The 22,839-nt window shown below is 36.9% G+C and overlaps 1 pseudogene; it reads left to right on the top strand.

The window, feature by feature from the left end:
- Window positions 1–118, top strand: LOC120602579 (uncharacterized; annotated as a pseudogene).
- The last annotated feature ends 22,721 nt before the right edge of the window (window positions 119–22,839 follow it).

Raw genomic sequence — 22,839 nt, 5'->3', positions numbered from 1 at the left:
GTCTACGGCCATGCCACCCTGGACAAACCCCATCCTGTCTGATCTCGGAAGCTCAGCAGGGTCGGGCCTGTTAGTACTTGGATGGGAGACTACCTAGGAAGACCAGGTGCTGTAGGCGTAAAAAATGAAAAATAAGGGATTGTAAGCTGACAAGGTCCTTGCAATCTGTGAGGTCAACCAAAGTTTGCTTTGCCAAATAAATAAATAAATACATTGGAAGGATAACACTTTAAATCATTATCAGGCTTTTGCATCGTAGCTCAAATAATCACAATACTTAAACCTGTTTTAATGAGGGGACATGGGATATTTTTATAGATGAAGAGAGTTGTGAAAAGTACCAAGAATGTGTCACTTCAGGACAGACTGTTTTGAGGAAAGGGGAAAATTTAAAGTAAATATAAGGTGCAAAAGTTGATAGGGAGACATACTAAGAACAAACCTTGCTATTTAAAATTTTGGCTGAGGACCAGACCCAAAAAAGCTCACACCACTGTCATGAGGATAATCTTTTTAAGGGTATCTGTAAGTATGCTGCTGGATTACCAGTTTCTCTGATTACAAAACACTGAATTATTAGCTTATTTCGGTTAAAAAAAAAAAAAAAGCTGTCAAATCAATTCGCAACTTTACTGGCCAGTTTATGGAAAAAGTATTTGTCAAACTATTATTTTAGTTTATAAAGAGCAGTATTAGACACATTCATCTGCACATTAAATTGAAAACCTGGAGAAGGTATGAAAAGCTCTTACGTGTCTGACTTTGTGAACTTTGCAAAGGGTCTTCAGAAATTCTTTTCAGGATTAACTGGAAGATGACAATGACTTAACATGGATACAATGATCAACCAATCTATTAATTAGCATTTAGGGAACACTAGATTGTGCCAAGTCAGGCACCATATGTGTGAGCAATAATCCAAATAAATTTAAATGGGAATCGATTAATTATGACAATCTAATGTTAGTCTCTCTTTTTTTCTCTTCTTCTTACCTTTCTCCTTTTCTTTTTCCTCCTCATATTTTTTCTCACTGGCAAAAAGAAGTAGACCTATTATTCTTAGAACACCATGTGAAGTAACTACTTCTGAGAAGACTGTTCATTGTCTAGCATGTCTAAAGCACTCTGCACAGCATGAGACATAAACAAAATCTTTCCATTCTTTATTTTCTATTTAGTGGAGCAGCTAGACATGTAAACAAGTAACTACAGAGATGTCAGGAAAAAACCATGGTCACAGTTGAATTTACATGTAGAAGAGCCTTGAATGAATGCTCCTGATCTCAACGCTCACATATTAGACATGAAAAGTAGTGAGAGCTGTTGTCATCGTTACTGCAGTCCATTCCTGTTGCTTCCCCTGTGGTTTTGTGGCGTAACAACAGACATGCTTGTGTTAACCATAAGTTCTTTTTTCTATTTACCCTTAGTTAGATTCAAAGATCATTCGACAGTTAATTTCAACTGTGCACATAGTAAAAATGGTGGACTTGAAAACTTCTCTCCAGACTACCTACTTAAATTCCATTTCCCTATGTACTGGGAATGCAGAGTAAGCACAATCGACCAGCTTTCCTGCTTTCTCAGCCCTATTCGTATATTGATAGCTTCTGTATTATTTAGGAACAGAAAAACACCTTCAAATGGAAAGTTCCTAAAATCTTATACAGGTTCCTTATTAAATATTACTGTAACAACTACATTAGTGCACTCCTTGATTTCTTGGGGGCAAAGGGCACTTGGAACACAGCATTTAAAGCTCTGGGTGAATTCAGGAATCTATCAGTAAGTCCTGACTCAACAGAATTAACTCAAGTTTACGGGCAAGGCTCTTACATTAATAAAGGAGATTGTATTTCCAAAACATTCCAGTGTTTAAAAAAGTCTTAGAAAAACTACAACCTTGACTAAACAGTGCTCAAGGAGAAATAATTCTGTGTGACTAAGTACTTTGTACAGGAAAAGACCTTGAGAGAGGCCCAGTTATAATTAACTGTGAAGATGTGACTTAGACAGTTGTTCCTTTCTTTAGGGAAAAAAAAGTAAACATTTCAATGGTTGGAATATAAAAAAATAAATACTTTTTGGATATTAGATAAGGTAGTTGGAAAGAATTGCTGGAGCAAGGGGATTGATAGAGCTCCCTAAAACACTCTAGCAAATAAAATTGTAGACTATCAAAGCCATCTGTGAAAGGATGATCTAAAATTATATATTATACAGGATTATGTAAAGTGGCCATTCCAATCGGTTAACATGTTGTAGCAATTTTTAAACAAATCTGTAATGCAATAGATTTTTGATGTTTTTATCTATTTTTATAAACAATTTTATGTTCCATATGAAAACATACTTTTCATTGTTTGAAGCACTTTATGAAAAAAGAGTCTGATAGAATACCTACTTCGAAGTCTTGTTATTTTATTGTGTCTTCCTTTGGCTATAATGCTAGATCGAATTCCTGTCTCTGCTTCTTTTCTGGTGTTCCCTGGATCAGCACCATGATTTCCAAGATGATTGGATAAACTCACCAGTGAAGCAATTTGGGTGAATATCAGTCACATTCATATTGAGTATCAGAACCAATTGACCTAAAAAATAAAGAATAACTTTAGAAGTCCAGTAAATAGGTCAGAAAAATCTTACAATTGAAAGAAACCCACCGTATGCTCATCCAGATTGTATTTCAGCTGCCTAAACACTGAAAAACTCACCACTCAGAAAGGCAGGTCGTTTCAGTTTTGATCATTTCTCCATTTATGAAGACCTGCCTATACTTGAGCCGAAATCTACCTTTTAACCCTCATTAATTAATTCTTTCATTCTTTCATCATTTAACAATACTGAATGGGTGCCTCATCTGATGCCTTTTCCATGTTCTTACCCCTGTGTCTCTTCCTCTTCTTTTAAGGACACCAGTCATACTGGATTTAGGGCCCACCCTAAGGGTTTTATCTTAAGTTATACCTCTTTTAAAGACTTTGTCTCCAAATATAGTTACATGCTGAAGAAGCGGGGGTTGGGACTTCGACATATAAATTTTGAGAGGACACAATTCAGCCCATAACATGGCAATGTATGGCATATAAGAGTCAAATTAAATAGATTGAAGAAGACATGTCCAAATCCTAGGCACCATCCAGACTCTATGGGGAACGAACATGTTTTCCAGGTGCCAGTGCATGTATATGGCTAAGAGACAGAACATTTATTATGTGGCTGAGGTTATAGTAGCACAAACAGAACTGCCAGTTCCAGGTATAGAGTTTGACATTCTTATCTAATCTTTTCTTATCTTTATGCAGTTCAGAAGTATTAAATTTTTCAGATATTATTACAGATATCTAGAAATGAGCCCTAATTTCAAAATTTCATCAAAATGTCAGCAGCCAAGAGGACCTGGTCAGAGGGTAAACAGGCCCCTCTAGAGAAAACTGTCTTCAAAATGCTTCTTTTTCTCAAAGCATGCTATGTGTTTAACCTCTGATTTGGATTCCAAAAGATAAGCCTATACTCAGCTTTTTTTTTTTTTTTTGTCTCAGTACTCTATAATGAACAATATACGTGAAGATAGAGGCAAATTAAAATGAAGAGTAGTCTGCAGCTTTAAATATCACTCTTTTTAAAAATTTTATTGTTTATTGGGGTGACATTGGTTAATATATAGGTTTATCAGCCTTTTAACATCTCGTTGTTAACATCAAATAAGGTAATATAAAAAGGAGCGATTTGTAAAACTATTAAGTAACTTCTACAAGCTAATCATTACTTTGTAGGGAGTTCGGCCCCTGTGGTGGTATTTTCTGGCATTTATCTAGTTTTGGGATGAGTTAGAGACTAGCACTTTTATTGTTGTCTCTAACTTTTAGACTTTCTTATTAATCTTTTTACTATTTATAAAGTCAACACCATGCGTTTTATATGGTATGACAATAGAGTCCCAGAGAAACATCACTTGAGAAGCTACTGAGGCCTAAGTCACACAACAACAGGTATAGGAAATGAGAAATCTGTGTCAAAAGGAATAAAATGCCTTGAGGAGTTTTCTCAGACTAAAAGCATAAATAATGCAACAAATAAGAAGTGCAAAATAATTTATCAAAGGGAGGATATTTGCAAGAGAGCTCCTGGGGCTGGTGCGGGTGGGACTTGCTAGGAGATTTTGTTGAGTGGCAGGATTTCAAGAAGAAAGGAAGAAGATGAGTTTCTACTGGCGTTTCCTGCCAGGGCTAAAACTCAGAACTGGGTGGAAGGAGGACAGAGCCTTTGTAAGCACAGGAGATGATGGCAGGAGGGGAAGGGGTATTGGAGAAGCAGTGAATGGGCAGTAAGCCTAAAGGCTGATCAGTCCTGGGATCTAAGAGCATTTAGAATTCTCTGTGCTTCTTTGATGAGTCTCCTTTACCTTAGATTCATTGACAATGTTTTACTGCTTAGTTCTCTGCATGTAATACTTGTTATTGTTGTATTGCTGCTCCGGTTTTACTATGTCAGTTTCTTATCTTTAAGTATGCCACCTATGTTAAAGATTACAAAGTACATAATTTAAGATACACAATATCCTTTGCCTTATAGAAACCTGCTATTTAAATGCATATTTTTCCTCCACAGTCAAATTTTATGCACATATTTGTCATATGTCTTAATACCTAAGGAAATAATTTATATACCTAGAGACAACATTTTTAAACTGAAAGTTAAAAAACATAACGTTGAATGCAGAAAGTTAAAGGGGATTCGTACAATATGTAACGCTTCACATACATTTTTAAGTAAATAAATCATTCTATATTATCTATGATTACATGCAGGTATATGTAGTAAAAGTATAAAAGGCATGTATAGGGGAGACGCATGGCAATTTCAGAAGAGTGATCGCATTTAGAGAGGGGAAGAAACAGATGAGTGGTGAGGCATTGGGTTTTCTTTTTACATTTTTGTTTTTTCTAAATGGAGCTTTGAACCATATGCAGCAAAATATTAACGTGTATTTAATCTAGGTATTTTTTACATATGGATACTTGTATGAACAATGTATTCTGAATTTTATGTTTAAAATACTTAGTAACTAAAAATAAATTAAAAATTAAAGTAAACAAATTTTAAAAACCCATCTAAACCCATTTTTCAGCTAGAAAAAATTCTAGTAGAATTTCTCAACAAGCAGACTCTTGCTTGAAATTTGTCATAGAGCAGAATCTCAAATCACCACTCTTGGCTAACCTCTCCACTTAGTAGTTAAGAAATATGTTTCCATCCAACATAAAGTGGTAAGGATGCTCTCTTTAAAACAATTAGTTACTATGTATTACTGTTTTATAAAGGATAGCTCACATTCCATGAACTGAGTATGCAAGGAGCTGAGAACCTTTGTGATAACTACATTTTTCCTCGAAAATGTTAAAACTGTACACGAATTACATACATGGATTGCCTCCCATGCAGGGAGGTACGCTATAGTGAAAGAACTCTGAGCTTAGGACTGGAAAAATGGATTCTCTCTTAGTTCTGCCATTTGATAGTTGTTGAACCACAGGCAAGCAGTCTACCCTCTTTGGGTCCCCACCTCTTCATCTGTAAATCCAAGATTTGAAATTCTTTCTAAGTGTGGGTCTTCTCAGAAGGTGGCAATGTAGCAGAATGTTAAAGAAGCAGGTTCTGAGATGAGGCTGGGGTTGACTGTCCCCCCTTTCTTCTAGGGTGCTTGTGAGGGCTGAAAAAAATCATACAATCATAGCTGTTAGAACTATATTATATTTGCCATTTTTACATAACTATTATATTCATAGTGCCTGGCAAATGTAAAAGGGCTCAGCTCTTTTTATGGCTGTGATTCTAGATGCCCAGAACTGGTAGGCTGATGAAAGCTTGTGATACCAAATGCTCCATTTGGGTTCATTGCCTGTAAAGTATTTTCACACTATTTCTTGCATCCCAGGATTGAAATAACATATGCTCTGGTCCTGGGCCCTGAGGAGTTAACAAAGTAGTTGAGATATACAAAGTAAATACATGAGTTAAGTACTAATCCATATAAGGCTCTAATGCGGAGAAGAGCCAGGTGGTGAATCTAGGAGTAGACATTGGGGACAAGACACACCACTGTTGGAGTTTGAGCTGGAACAAAAAATGATTCCTTGAATAACATGGGGACCTACCTAAGTCTCAAGGTCCATTGTCATCTAAGCCTCTTCTCAGCCATTGTCAGTGCTAATTAACAAAATGGGGTAACAAAGTTCTGAGAGCTCTCATCACTAACAAGGAGGGTTCTGGGTTCTGGGAAGAATCCAGATTAATTATTTACAACTTGGGGCATGGATTGATAACTTCTTTCTTAAGCAAGAAGTTATATGCCAAAATTTACATTCCTCCACTTATAAGTATGAATTCCATGCCACTCTAAAGCTCAACTACTCTTTCTAAACAAGCCATTTACTTTTTAATCTTCTCTGCCAGGAATCCTTCTCCATGCTCATTAGTGATATCCTGCTCAATGACGCAATGCGTTTGGTTTATGCTTCTTAGGTTGAACCAGGAGGATAATTCAGCTCTCACAAAAGTAAGTAAACCTTGAGCAAGGTTTCCCGCTCACCCTTGTTGTCCAAAATGGTCAATACTTTCCTCAATAGAAGGAAGGCAGGCTCCCTTAGAGAGCTAGCCATTACTTTCTTGTAGGAGTCAGACTCTGGAGTTTATCCAGAGTGCCTCTGGCCAACTGTGCAATGTGCAAACTGCAGTGAGCAAAATTTCACAGGAAGCTAGATCTGGGTTGGCTTCTGCCTCCTTTGGCCTACTGAGTTTATTTTCACAAATTACTTAGCTTCTCTGAGAACTTTTCTTTATTTGTGAACTAGGAAAAAAATAGATCTACTTAATTGGACTATTGTGAGAATTCACAAGATAGTTCATGTAAAGTACTTAGAAAAGTAATTAATCAAAAAAAGGGTTACCTATTTGTGTGGCACACGGAATTTAAAATATCCATAATAATTCCCATTGCTTTGCGCTTTCCTCTCAATAAAGTAAACCACGTCATTTCAAAATAGCCATATTTAATGTTTTGCTTTTATGCTCTGGAAAATGTAAAGAGGAATTTCAAATCTCAAATAATGCAAAAAAAAACTCAGATTGGTCAAGAGAGAGAAGATGGTTAAGAGCAGAATAGAGGTACACACTGTTCTTTATATCACCTCAGCCATTTAAAGAAGTGAGGTGTTGGTTCTCCCGTCCACACACACTCTGTTGTACGTGTTCACGATCATTTCGTTTCTATCACAGCTTCCCTTGGCTAATATGTTTTATAGTTATTTGAATTTCTAATGTTATTTGATGTGAAGGTTTTTGAACAAAGGGGGTTTTCACTAAACTGAGTCAGGCGAACTCAGAAATCTCATTTAGAATCAACCTGAATTAATGTGTTTCTTTTTGTCTCATACTAACCTTTTATTCACTTCAGATGGCTCTTTAGTCGACAAAACCATATCTTTGAAACTCTTCCATTCCCTCTTTTGTGCTGCCTTTCATAAGGAAGGACAAGCAGAGTACTATAAATTTGAATGAAAGGAAGCTATACAACTGATAACTGACTTCTGTTTTTACATCATGGTTCTCTCCACATTCTTAGTGTGGCACTGGTCTCAGAAGAGCAATGGCTAGAAAGCAGCTCTTCAGAGAGTAGCCCCAAGCATCCAATAGCCTTTTATTAGTGATAGTATTACTGGAACTAAAGTATTTCCTCAGTTTTCCTTACTTGGCTTAAAACGACACAAAATTTCCAGACCACTTCCTGAAATGGCTCTGATGAAACCATATGTGGCTAAAGAGAGTAAGGATATAATTGCATACGCTCTAATATTATCAGCTAAAGGTATTGAAAATTGATTCCAGAAGGGATTTTTAATTTTACCAATGCCTTCTTTACTATATAACTACTTACCTTAACTAAAGTTTATCAGGCATTAATTGTATGCCAGCCATTTCTACTGAATGCCTTAATGTGCATAGTATCTATCTAAGAGTTGTAGGTGCTGTTATCATATGTGCTTTCCAATGAAGACATTGAAACACAGAAGTTAATAATTTATGGCCACACAGCTTGTAGGGTTAAGTGATAGGCCCTGGAATCAAACTTGATTCTTTGGACTCTAACTCTAGCAGACCACATTTGGAGAGTGTTCTTACAAATGGCTGCAATTTATCCAAGGATGCTGTTGCTCCCAGATGCCATTTGGATTATGTGAAGAAGATATTTTTGAAAAGGAGACTCCTCACCCAGATTCAGAGTCCATTTTGCCTCAACTATAGTTTTTTCAGTGTTTTTCTTATGCAGTGAGACTCTTAACTTTCAGTGTTTATTTGAAAAGATATTTGGTATTAGGCTATTGACTGAGAACCTATTATAAAAAAGTTATTTTCTAAATTTATTATCAATTTTCCAGGCATGTACTAGATATGTTTACTATTTTAATGTCCATTTAATTTTTTAAAAGATTTATTCTTTTAGGAGGAGAAATAGCACGTTGCTACAGAGAACATGTATTTTCATTCTTTTTCAATGCATATATTTCATCGTGTATATAAAAAGATAGACTAAGTGGTATTTTGGGGGGATGTAAAAAATGCAAGAAGAACCTTAAATCACAGAAAAGTGTAAACAGGTCACAGTGAAGAAATGAAAAGGGAGAGTGTGAATCAGAAATATTTAGAGGAAACTTACTTTTCACCCCTACTTGGTAATAGTCAGTGAAATGAAAGGGTTTTTCTAGTTATCGTTCAGAAGGATATGAGTAGTGATATCATTCATCGTGTGAGGAAATGCCTAGTTACTGCTAAAAGTGAAAGTGGCCCTATGTCACTGAGAATATTTTCTCCTTTTCTTGTGACACAATACAAAACACCCTGTGCATTTTTTTTTATAGAAATGTACATTAGTGAAAATAAGTGTCCCTTTCCTATGCCAGGGCATGGAATGTTCTTCTGGGCTACCATCTCCTTCAATCAGGTTAATTGTCGTTCATTCTTACAACAGCATGGACCCTAATATCTGCTTGGGAAGTCCCTATTTCCTGACTTTTTTTTTTTTTTGCCTCAATAGCCTTACAGGTACTTATGTCATGAAACATCTCAGTTAAGATTGTAGAATTACACCTTAAACAAACTGAAACTGCTATTCTATATAGAGACCTATGCCAATGACTCTTTAAATACAAATATCATGAATTGATATAGCTGAGGATAAACATTTGTGAATGACATAAATGTTTCTTTTCCCTTTGAAAAAGTATTATCAAATTCAATACTATTAAGAAAGAAATATATGGTCATGGTTTATTTGGAATCTTTCCTAATATAGAGCGATTTTATTCTTATGTGTCAAGACTTCCAAATAAAATAATTCTATACTTAATCAAGAATTATGTAATTATTTCACACAAATTTAATCTGTTTAAATAATAAAGTCCTATTCTTTATTACCCTCCCTTTCATGCTATTAAACCTTTTATCAGTCTTAGCAAAATGTCTTATAGAGTTTTCTACCAATATATACTAACATGTATAATGTACACTCTAAACATAATCTAACTATTTCTGAATGATGTAGGTTGCTCTATATTGCAATCTTTTATAAAAGTTTAAAACTTTTTCTGGTCTCTTCCTTCGCTGTTGTCCAGCTTTTCCTATTTCAGCTCTTGCTGATAACGAGGGCTTCTCTGTCAGCTCACTTCTTTTTCAAACCAGCTATTTCTAATCTGTTATAAACATAGAAACCAGATTAGCTGACAGAATAGTTCTTGTCTAAAGTTAGATTTAACAGGCTCTAAATTAGGTCTCTCTTTGGTCTTTGTAATATTGATTTTAGCTTATTTGGAGATCTATTTAAATTTCACCCCAGAATAGTCAATGTTCTGGGTAATTGACATTTCCAGATAGATGACCTCACTTAGGGAAGTGAGGAGGTGGAGCTGTGGTCTCTAGGCAGCCAAGGCAACACGAATAGAGGCCAAATGGGTGTTTAGAGTATGGTGTGTTTTGAAAACCGCAAATAGTTTAGCAAGGCTGCAGCCTCAACTATAAGACAAAGAAAAGGTATGTGAGTGATGGCAATAAGGGACAAGGAATGGAACAAAATGAAGAGGCATAATAACAAAGGCTCTTTTATTACATGATAAGGAGTTTTAACTTCAAAAATGAGATGTGAGATCAGAGCGAGCGTCCTGATCAGAGTTGCATTTTAGAAAGATTACTTTCATGCCGTTGTGAAAATGTTGCTGTGATTGAAGAGATCATATTTATATCATGTATTACATTAGCTAACAGAATTTGATTCAATAGCTGGAATAGTGGAAGGGAGTTATGTTTAACCATTCTTTATGACTTCTCATATTCATATCTAAAATAAAATAAAAAAAAAAACTATACAAACCTGAGCTAAAATTCGAATGTGACAATAATAGACTACCTCCCACGGGGAACACGGAGAATATAATCACTAATATTCTGTATGACCTCTTTTAGAGAATTCCAGAGTACTCTGTGTTTTTGGCATTTGACATATAACAGTGAAGCCTGGAGCCAGGTCTAGAATGCTCTGCTTTATGCAAAGCATTCCAGTTGAGAAAGAATATAAAAGGTGGTGTATATAAAAAGATGAGTTAATAGGGCAAAATGGCGTAGATGGTAGGGGCTTTGTTCATCTCCTCTTGTGACCACATCAAATTGTTACAGAAACATGGAGTAAACAGCAAGCAGAGTCACCTGGGAGTCTAGATGAACAGAAGCACTACAACTAGGGAGAGAAATAAGAAATCACCCTACAACCGTTGGAGGTAGGAGGGGGTGAAGACACGAGGCTTCCCGGTCCCCAATGGCTGAGTGGGACAGTGGCTATGTCAGTGGCAGCTACAGATGCCTCTTAAATGGGTTGTGTCCACAAGTGGACTTTCGTGGTGATGGACCTGTTCGCTCTGAGCATCGGCACCAGGTCAGCTGCTCAGAGACACCAGGGATTTATAGGGGAGCACTGAGTTATTGGGGTGAGGGCTGGAGGTGAGTGAGGCTTTCTCCTGGGCAGAAGTATTCGCAGTATCCATTGTTCCTCTGCTGAGCCCTCCCCTCTACAGTGTGCGGACACAGCACCGCCATAGCTGAGATGTCATCAAACCGGATAACAGAGGTTGCTCTGCCCAGAGGATTCCCTGAAACTCCACCTTTCCCAACTCGTGACTCTACCCAAGCCACATCTAGTTGTGTCCTGAGCGAGTCTTGTGGCCCTTGCTGAGCTGCGCCCAGACGCATACTGGTAGCAGGTGACCTCGGTTTCTGGTGTGGCTTCTTGAGGCAACTATAAGCACAGCATCTGTGGATTGCTTGCTGAATCTTAACAGATGGCCCCAGTGGGGCACAGGCTGGGGATAAATTTGGCCTACAACTGAACCCCTCTCAGGACTGTGCCACTGGACAGGTACTACACAAAGCCACACTAATAAGACTGGGAGACTTAGGAGCTTTGCTTAGTACATAGAAACAAACACAGAAAGGCAGCCAAAATGGGAAGACAAAGAAGCAGAAACCATATGAAAGAACAGAACAGAGATCCAGGAAAAATGGAGTCAAGCAATCCAACAGATACAGAATTCAAAACACTGGTTATAAAGATGCTCAATGAAATTAAGGGAAGTGTAGCTGAACTCAATAAGAACTTTAACGAACAGATAAAACACATAAAAATGGAAATGGAAACTGTAAAAGGGAACCAGTCAGAAATGAAGAATATATTATCTGAGATGAAGAGTACACTAGAGGGAATCAACAGAATGGAGGAAAAAGAGGATTGGAACACCAATATAGAGGATGGGAAAGCCAAGGACACCCAATCAGAATGGCAAGAAAAAAGTAACCAAGAATATAATAATAATTTAAGGAGCCTATCAGACAAAATTAAATGTAATAATATCCATGTCATAAGGGTACTGAAGAGGGAGAACAAGAAGTTGAATATATATTTGAAGAAATAATGTTGGAAAACTTCCCTCACTTGGTGAAGGAAATAGACATACAACCCTAGGAAGCTCAGAGAGTCCCCCCCAAAACGAACCCAAAGAGGCCCACACCAAGAGACAACATAATTAAATTGCCAAAAGTTAAATACAAACAGGGGATCTTAAAAGCGGCAAGAGAAAAGCAATTAGTTACCTGAAAGGGAGCTCCCATAATACCGGCAGCTGATTTCTCAAAAGAAACTTTGCAAGACAGAAGGGCTTGGCACGAAATAGTCAGTGTTGAAAACTCAAGATCTATAACCAAAAATACTTTATCCAGCAAAGCTATCATTTAGAGTCAGAGGACAAAGAGCTTCCCAGATAAAAATAAGCTAAAGGAATTCATCACCAAGCCACTATTACAGGAACTGTTCGAAGGCCTTTTTTAAGAAAAAAAACATGTATCAAAATAATGAATATAGAATGGTAATAACTACATATTTATCAACACGTACCTCAAATGAAAAAGAATTAAGTGCTCCAACCAAAAGATAGGGAAGCTGAAAGGATAAGAAAACAAGACCTGTACACATGCTGCCTACAAGAGACTCAATTCAGATTAAAAGACAAACAAGCTAAAAGGAAAGGGATGGAAAAAGAAATTGCCTTGATGGACCTAGAGGATATCACGCTGAAATAAATCAGAAAGAGAAAGACAAATATCGCATGATTTCACATACATGTGGAATCTGAAGAACAAAATAAACAACAAAAAATGATAAGTTAAAATATCATGAAATGCCAATTACCAATTATTGAAGTTTCATCATTATTATCATTGTCACCATACATATGTAGTAACCATTATCTTAATTTTTAAGTGACAAAAAGGTGTCAACGTTGGTCATTTGCTTAAGAAATATACAACAAAGATAAATATACAAATAGTAAATATACAAATAGTCTTCACTTAAAGTTATGTAAGGATTTGGTTATAAGAGGTGAGGTTTTTCTTTTGTACTGCACAAAGATTGTAACTTCTAGATAAACCAGATTGCCCCCCCCAAGAAACTGAGAAATATTTTGCTGTTGTCATGAACTTGATAATAATAACAATAACATGATGATGATGATAGTGCTGATGGTGGTGGTGATGATAAGGATGATGATTAGTTTTCCTGACTGATAGTTGTATTCCTCCCTTTGTTTTCAGGTATGGAAAAATCTTTAAAAACAGAGTGTAGGAGGAGCTAAATATATAAAATTGATTCTAATCTGCTTATTCTGTAAGGAACTAGATGAAATCAAATTCCATCCTTGAATTTTACTGATTAGGAAACTAAATCTCAAAAGAGCTAAAAGTCCACTTAGACACAGTTTCAAAGCTTTCTGCTTCATACACTTCAGAGTTCAGAACGTGTTTCTCAGGTATTGAATGTCCCTTTAAATAACTGGCCCTTTGAGGCTCAGTCCTAAATCATTAGGGATAGTGAGGCGAAATAACCCAGAAGTGATTTCTCACAGAAATCCATTCCTAGGTTGCTTATTTCCTTGGCTCTGCTTGCTAGCTACATGGACATCCTGAGGTAAGCATACATCTCTTTGGAAGGGCAGGGAATGTAGACTTCTGCTAGTCAACTCCCCAGAGGGATGAAAAGGCATAGTTAAAACACCTAGGGCTTGCAGGTCTGTGCCTCGTATCTTCTTGCTTATGTGTTTCTTTAGATGACTTCACAATTTTACTGGGTATCATTATATCCAGTCAAATGCCACATAAATTTGATGATCCAGTTCTACTAGTGTCTTTTGGCAATGTTCTAGGCTTAGATTTTGTGAGATTGGTGTCAGTAATCTGACACAGAAATATCTATTTTTGCCCTTTGGATGCATTTTTTTATTAGTCTGCTCATTTTCAATCCAAAATGAGAACTTTCCTTTGATTTATTATTAAACCATTCTAGTATGCTAAAATTAGCTTTATTTCAATAAGCTTATAGTGGTCTCTTTGCTTAACCAGGAAAAATTATAAGAAAATATTCAGATAATTAAAATGTATGACTTATGATCTAAAAATTGTATGAATGGTTAAGTATATCTAGGATTCTGCTGAAAATGACTTGTAGAGAAAATGTGTGGCCATCCATGGTATACATCTGAGAGCAATTTTGAAATAGAAAACGTTCCCTTATCCAAGATGTAGTGTTCTTTATATTGTAAGTTGTAAAATACAAATATGATTATTATAAGTAAAAAAGCTTAATATATTTTCTTAGGAACATAGTTTCATGAAATGCATGAATGATGTGTATCCAATCAGCCTGTCTAGATGACATTAGGAAAGCTGAATCAGCTTTATTCTAAACCATCAACATCTGTGACCTTGGAACAAATCAATAGAATCTATTCAGCGTGTCTCTGGGAAATGGAATTAATTCAACTTGTAATTCAAGTCAATTAATATCTATGGATCCCTCATAATGCTTCTGACTCTAGGGATACAATAAATGGTTAGCTTTCTTTTCCCCAATAGCCCACGAGTGAGCTAGGAGACAGGTTTATACACATTGAACCAAAACACAGATTTGGGCTCTAACCATCACACACACAGTGCATTAAAGAGAAATAGATGATGACTGAAGTTTGAATGAAGCTAGGGAAGGGAAAAGCTTCATGGAGGAGGTAAAATTTAAGATAGATATTTAAGGAAAAGTGCCTTTTTCCTATATTCTTACAAAATCCTGTATAATCACACATTCTTCCTGATTGAAAAGATACTTCCAATCTTGCTTTTATTTGTGCAGACTAGAGTTGGAAGTAATGTTCTCATTTCTCAAATGGGAAATTTGAGTCAAAAAAGATAATTCAGGGAAAAACCAAAGAGAATTAGTCTCTACAAATATAAAACATTTTTACTATGATAAGAAAACAAACAACAACAAACAAAGCAAGCATCTCACTTAGATTCCTTAAAGGATTACATGTTTATATAAGGAGGGGGCATTAGATTGATTCTACTCTCAGCTTCAGATGTCAGACTAAGGCCAATGATTTGTTTCTTGGATTTGAGCTTAATAAAAGCCACCTTCTAACAATAAGAGGGGATGAAATTAAACAGAGTGACTTAGGAAGTAATGATCTATCAGTTTTTATATGGAAGGAATATCACCACCCTTCCGATTAAAGTTAGGCTCGAAGATTATGGGCATACATAAACATTTCCTCAAGAAGCAATTTTGGATTGACTCAAATTATCAAGGCAAGAGAGTTCCACTCCATTGAGTAAGACTGAGATGACTGGCTCAAACATTAAAAATAAAATGAGCAGCTGAGAGAAAAAAAGCAAAGAATACCATTTCTTTTTTTGAACCACTTGGGAATGTTATATATCCACAAGATATATAAAAAGATAGGTTGAAAAGAAAACTGACAAATCTTCTTTTCCCCCTTCCATCTGTACAGCAAAATGCCTGAACAAATACAAAATGTTCTATCATGCAGCAGATGAAATGAGATGTATAAGGAGCTAGATGTGTGTACAGATTTCTTTGACAAATACTTACAAAATACATTTAAAATGTGCATTTAAAACATCAGAAGTAGGTGTGGGTTAGCCTCTTCAGTGCTTTAATTATAATCTTGCTTGATATCACAAGACTAACAGTTGCTCAATCTAGGGACAAGCAAAATAACTGAACTCAAATGCCAGCCAGGCTGTTTGATCTAAGCATCATTTTTCAGGCCAATGAAAATGCAATGCTGAGTCAGATTTTTCTATTAGTAGAGATTGATTTGATATTAACTGAGATTGGATGACTTCTAAGTTTCTTCCTATCAACCAAAGGGTAAAGAGGCTTTATATTATTTCTAACATTCTTTCCTGGTCGAGAAGAAAAGAGGTACTTGTAACAGTTGAAATATTTCCTGCTAGTCTGGTGACCCTCAGGATCAAACTCCTTGTATTTCCACACAGGCCTCTGACAGCGTTTGGCTATCATGTCCTTTTTGTGTTTTCTGAGCTTCAGCAATAATAGAGTTGGTGGCAGAAGTAGAAGGGACTTTATGAGTTTGGACCCTTTTGAGTTCTAGATATTTAGTTTTGAGGTATACTTAAAGGTCCCTCATACCTTTGTTAAAATGACTTTCTTCACCCTTTCGTTTTCCTACCTTGTGACCTTAAATCATTTGAATTTTCTATTTTATTTGTTGAGGGCTACCAGCACAATTGTCTTAAACTTCTACTGCATCCACTTGCAGTCTTTTTTGGTAGAGAAATATGTCTTCATCTTGACATATTTTAGGCGGTAGTCATTTTCACATTTTTTATCTTCCCTACCAAAGATTATAATTGACTTTAGAATGGAGTTATTTCCTATTTCTTGTTTGGTGTGGTTCCATAACGATAGCTGTCACCTAATGAAGATGTGGATTGTCAAGGGACATGAGGTAAGTTTGTTAGAAATTTGATAAGCACATTGTTTTTTCAAACTGACTTTTTTTTCTTTTCTTTTCACGGATTACTATACAGGTCAGTTAGAGGATGCCATAAACATAATACATCTGGTTTTAATGAATTGTCATATGATATCTTTAAAAATCAAAGAAATATGATCCCAGAGACAGTATGGTTAGGCAGATTTATAGCTCGTTGAACAATTAGACTCTCAGCCTCCTGATTTAATGGCTCGATGGAAGGCTATTTCGTGGAGGACCATGCTAGAATGCCCTTCTGGAACTTCACTACTGAAGTTACACAAATCAGAACAGCATCCTAGAGACTAGTTTGTATCATTTAAAAGCACTCAGTATTATACTATTAAAATAGAAAGTCCAAATATTCTCTTCAAACACACTTTTATATCTTAATGTGAAATAAAAGGAATCATTTTATAAGATACTTTCTCTTTAAGTCATTGTGAAATTTCTTCTCTCTCCTGGGTCGCATGTTGTTCAACCTATTTCACAGACATCACTAGGAAAACAATGGAACAGATAATAATAACAATAAAACTGCAGATTCGGTATTTATTAATTTGTGACACTGCTAGAGCCAAATGGTAACCCAGGTTCAAGTCATGATTCTTGATATGTAATAAAACGGCTAGTGAAAGAGAGAACCTTTCCTTTCCGTGTGACACTTCCTTTTCATTGTCTCATTTCTTGTTAGATAATTAAGTCCAACTATATTACAAAAAACTAATCTGAGGTAATACACATTAGAAAATAATTATTTCTGAGGATGGTGATGACTGGAAAAAACCCTTTACCTTGATATAGGTGGTGAATAATACATGCATTTACATATATTAGGTAAAAATTGGATAGTTTGTGCACTGAACTGTATTTACTTTATTCCTCTTTTTTTAAAAATAGAAAAATACAATGATTAAAAGCCTTAAGCAATAATAAGCAAATAACCAGTCATTAAATAAGTTTGTCTCGAGTGTATGGATGTTTATAGTAGGTAAGTGGAAGGAAGAGTTGAGAATGTTGTTTCATGCTGCATTCTTAGAGTCCTAAATGACATGAGGAAACCAAATGTTATTCCTAATATCTAAGGTAACTTCTGGGGATTCCATTCTTGAACCTCATTGAAGTGAACTGATGACTAGAGGAATTGTTCGGGGATCCTCTGGAAAGCATATTGCTATCCCCGTGGGAGGACACCTCCTAATAGGTCATGATTCTTGAGTGGAGGGTCAGAATCACTGACCTCTGCCCCACCCTAAGCAAGAGTGGATCCTTTTTATGTGACACTTCCTCCAAGAGAGTCCATGATCTTTGGTAGCTGGTCTCACAATAAACCATGTCCGGAGCATTAAAGGCCTGGAGAAGAAAATGAGAGAGAATGAAGGAGGTGCCTTCTGGGTGAGTCCCCTTGCTCCCTGATATGTGGCAGAGGCAGTCCAGGGCTGTCTGGGAGTCACGGCCTTTCTGCATGTCTTCCTTACCTTCTCCTCTAAGAGCCTGTGGAATGGTTTTCAGGGCCTTGGCTGTTTGGGATAGAGCCAGCACACTGTAGGCATCTAATAAAGTTTTTTGAATGAATGAAGATGGATAATCCCCTTCAAAATGATACAGTTTTGGCAAAAGAATTATTTGTTTTGTTTTTTTTATTGGCAAGATCTTTAAAAGAAATTGTGATCACTCTAAATCTAATATATTAAATATTGTATTTACTTGCTAAAATATATCTTCAATGCCGGATGAAGACAATTTAACAGTTGAAAGCTTTATTGGCGGGAGTGTATGTGTGTAAGGAATTCTGCACTAAGTATACACAGAGTCATAAGCTGCATCCCAATTTCAGAAATATTAAAAATTGAAAAGTAATGCATTTTAGAAATAAGGGCATTAACATGCATAAGTCCCCTTCTCCCACCCTTTCTGAGGACCTAAATCACATATTCATGGCAACCCAGACTTTCTCGCTCTCACATTTTTGACGACTCCTAGGATCAGCTGTAATTGCTTTTATTACTGCAGACTCCACGGGACTATCCAGCAGATTAAAATCTGAAGGGGAAAAAGGGTGACCACACACTTGCTCTGCCTAATTTACTGGAAACTGCATGCCGTCCCAGACCTTACACCTTAAGATAAAACAACAAACTACAATTGTGAAAGAAAGAAAAACTCGGAAGTCTCCTCTAAGATTTGATTCTTGGCAAGATAATTCCATGATCACTATCTGCTTGAAAGTTGAGCTTTGCTGTACATGTACTTCCAGTAAAACATAAACATAACTCTCAAAACATAAACAATCTTGATTTCACCTTACTTGTCCTTATGAGGATTTCCTACTGTGAATTTACCCTTCTCTGTTTATACTAGATGCTCATCTGCTACTCATTCCCTCAGCTTCTTTCAGGGCCTTGGCTATTTGTTCTGAGATTTAATAATTATATTTAATAGTAATAATATAATAATATTTTATAATCATTGATATATATATATATATATAATTACTGTATGTAAGCATAAAACTGCTTTACAAAGTCCCTTCATACCTTATTTTATTTAATGTGACAGGGTAGCTATTATTAACTCTATTTTAAAAAGGAATAAATGGAAGCACATTATTGAATAAGCAACTAGTCCAAGATCACATAGCTATTAAATGCCAGTTAAAGATCCAGAGCTGAGGTTTTGCACGGCTCTGGCAAGTGCTTGGAAAAACCCTTCCACTCTCTCTTATGCTCCCGGCTATTCCTTTCTTTGTGGTGGATTTTTAAAGGACCCATCTAACTCTATAAAACAAGAGCATCTGGCTGCCCCCTTCAGTGTTGACTACCTCACAACCAATTCTATTCTCGACCTCTCCATCTCTCTGTCTCTGCTTCCATCATTCCACCCCCATGTCCTTTTTTCTAGTATCCCTCAACTATCTGAAGAGATCTGACGTGAAAGATGCAACAGTGATGCTTTACTTACCTTTTTGTTGTTTAATTTCTCTCACACTTGGGCAGTTAAATACTATTCTCAAAGTTGCCCTTTGATCCTCTTTCGCATACTCTTCGTTTACATAATTATCTTCCCATCAGAGCCTTCTAGATAACCCCAACCCACAACTAGACCGTGCTTGGGCGCTGAGGCCACGAATCTGCTCCTTTGGTTTTGTTTTCTCTCCCACAGCAGCCCAGACATGTTCTGCTTTAAGTGTTTCCTATTTATATTATGGGGAATGGTATCCCCCGGTTACGCAAGTCATGGAGATATGCACAGAGGTGTCACTGATGCCTCTCTATTCCTCACTCCTCATAACCAATCCGTCACCAATTCAGTCACTGTTTCCTCCTAAGCAGCTCTTAAATCAAACCACTTTTCTCCACATGACACAATCCTAATTCATGCCATCACATCTGCTAAGACAACTGCCACAGTTATCTACCAGTTTCCTTATTTCCACTTTCTCCCCACCTCAAATACGCAGGTCATTCTCTGTACACCGCCATGAAAACTACTGCAATGTTTCTCTTTGCTTCCAAGATAAAGATCATTCATCTATCTTACCCTGCCCGTGGATTCTCCCCTTCAAAACTCTCTGAAATCATTTCCCCGCATTTTCTATCTTGTTCCTCATAGTCCAGTCTCACTGGACTTCTTTCAGTTATTTAGACAGGCTGCTTCTTCCCAACCCAGAGGCTATTTCCTGGAGAATTCTCTCTTACCCTCTGTCACCTTCAATTCTCAGTTCAAATGCCACTTTTTCATGCAAACCTCTGACTTCCCTGATTTGTCAGTTCTCCCCCTTCTAGCAGTGTGTACTTTCTCTTTGGAGCACTCACCCCTGTGGTAGGTTTACTTTCGTTTGGCTAATTGTTCGATCAGGAGCTGCAAAGGAAAAGATTAACAGTGGGTTTATAACGTTCTTTCCACCTTGGAAATGTCTGAGACAGCTTTTCTTTTAGCCCCAATCATACCTTCTTGCAACTATTGACTGCTAAAGTTTATTAGCTCCTGATTACTGATATAGAAATGCTCTTAACAAATGTACCTGACCTGCCTGGCCTGTTTCTTATAAATATATCTAATTTATGGATTTATGAACTGCAGCTGTGCTGATGAATGCAAGTTAATCACATGGATAGAAATGGACTGTGAGATGATGAGATGTATGAACTGTGAGACTGCAACACTAAGAGGCTTCTCTTTGCTAATTCAGGCCATGCAGAGTGAGCACCCTTCACTCCAGGCCCAAAATTCATCATAGTGCAGAAAACGGGAGGCTACATCTGGTGAGATTAAGTCTGATATTGTTGTGGCATATTTTGTTGATATTTGTGTCTGATAAACTTTGTTAATTACTTGTAAAGTTTGATGCTAGGTAAGATTTGTATTTCATGTAAGCCTTATTGACAACACTGGCTTTTGTTATTATAAAAATGGAGTAGCTATATTTCTTCCTTATTGTCTCATGAGCTCATCTGACAGTTATATTCCTATATTCTGGTCCAGTATTTAGCTGATGTAGGTACATTATAAATGTTTGTGTCACAGAGATCATTAGAGCTGATCATATCCAATTTTTTCTTTCCTTCTTGCACACATGGGAAAACTACCCAGCTTCTCAAGCAATTAGGTTGGGGGCATGCGGCTAATTTTGGCCAGGAGACTTTGAGAGGAAGTTTGTATATAACTTCAGGGTAGATGCAGGTAAGAACAGATGTAAATAGAGGAGAACTATTTTCTCCTCTAGCAAGTGCTAAAACCTGTGTCGAGATTGTTATATGGAAAGATGGCAGAACACCTATCATTTCTGTGTTCTTGGCTACTATGTAGAGAACCATCCTACCTATGCTGGATATATACCATGAGCTAGAAATGCCAAATGATTTCACGTGCAAGAGCTTATGCTGTCTGATACCTCCATGAGCCATTGGGATAAAATATTATGTATAAAAACGCTTTGGAACACACCTGCCTTCTTCTCGTCCCTTTTTTTGTGGTTCTCAAAATTTCGTATGCAGAAGATTCATCTCAATAGTTTGGTAAAAATGACCATTTTAAGGTCTCTGTCCAAGAATTCATTAGTTTTATGAGAGACCCAGTGATTTGCATTTTAAATAGCACCCAGGTATTCTTATTTGCATGATTCTCAAGTCACACTTTGTAAACACTGCTATATACAGTAGTTGTAAAAGATCTATAATATGGTCCTTTTTATGTCAGTGGTTCTCGTTCCTGGCTATATATCAGAACTGTATGGAGAGCTTTTAAAACAATATCAATACACAGGCCATACCACAGAGCAATTGTATCTGATTATCTGAAAGGAGATGAATATAAATGAATTTGTATTCTACAAGCTACAGCAAATTATTGCTTAGAGGGTCTCTTATTTACTGTGGCTAATAGAAGATATTGGTAAACAGGTCTTATGCTAGTCAACATCCCCTTAATTGAGAATCTGAGGTGCAGAGTATTCTGTGATGAGGTCAAACAAGTATCCATTCCTTAAAAGTTTAAAACATGGAGAATAGGGTTTTCTTGGTAAGATACTGGCTTCCTGGATCTTGGTCCTGTACTTCTAACTCCATCCCAGGCCCAGCTCTTGCTACAAGAACAGGCAGGTGGGGCCTGAAGAGTGTGATCCTCAGGCTCTCAGAGCCCTGGCAGATGGACCTCCGAGTCGAGACAAAAGGCAGAAATCAGAGTTAGAGAACCCATGATGAGTATCTGAAGTCTGTGATTTCTCTACTTAGCTTACAGTGATCTTGTTTTGGTGAGGGGCTTGTGTGAGGATGAGGATAAAGAGGCCAAGATAAGTCCACCTGGCTATACTTGGTTTCTTTGGCTTTTCATGAATGAAGAAATAGTTGGAAAGGTAGGCTGAATTTTCTATCCCTGATGATTGGAGGCTTCTAGACACCAAAGAACAGAAAGACTTCATGCCACAGGGATGGACAACCTGGTGGCTGCAAAACTGCCAGTACGCATGGACAGGGGCACCTCCTTTGGGGCTTCGGCCACTTAGTGTTCCCCAGCAGCTAGATTTTAGCTGTGATGAACAGAACCCAGAGAATTACAACTCACCTATGGAGGCCCAACAAAAAGGGAGAGAAAGAACTGATAGATACAAATCAGACTCCAGTTGAGACACCTGCTAGACATTTGAATATATAAATGATACAAAGCATTTAATAAAATTTAAGGACAATCCAAAGTAACTTATGGAACTTAACACCATCTTTAAGTTTAAAAGTTCAGCATACAAATAGAAAGAGATGTTTACTGTCGATTACCGAATTAGTAGCATAGAAGAAAAAGTGAAGAAGCTATCACAGAGTTAAGTACACAGGGATAGAAAGCATAAAGGAAGAGTTAAGTGATATTAAGGAAACAGTCGGAAAATAGGACTTCC

The sequence above is a fragment of the Pteropus medius genome, unplaced genomic scaffold, assembly GCF_902729225.1.
Source record: "Pteropus medius unplaced genomic scaffold, Ma_sr-lr_union100, whole genome shotgun sequence".
Classification (NCBI taxonomy): domain Eukaryota; kingdom Metazoa; phylum Chordata; class Mammalia; order Chiroptera; family Pteropodidae; genus Pteropus; species Pteropus medius.
This window is presented reverse-complemented; position numbering and strand designations above follow the sequence as displayed.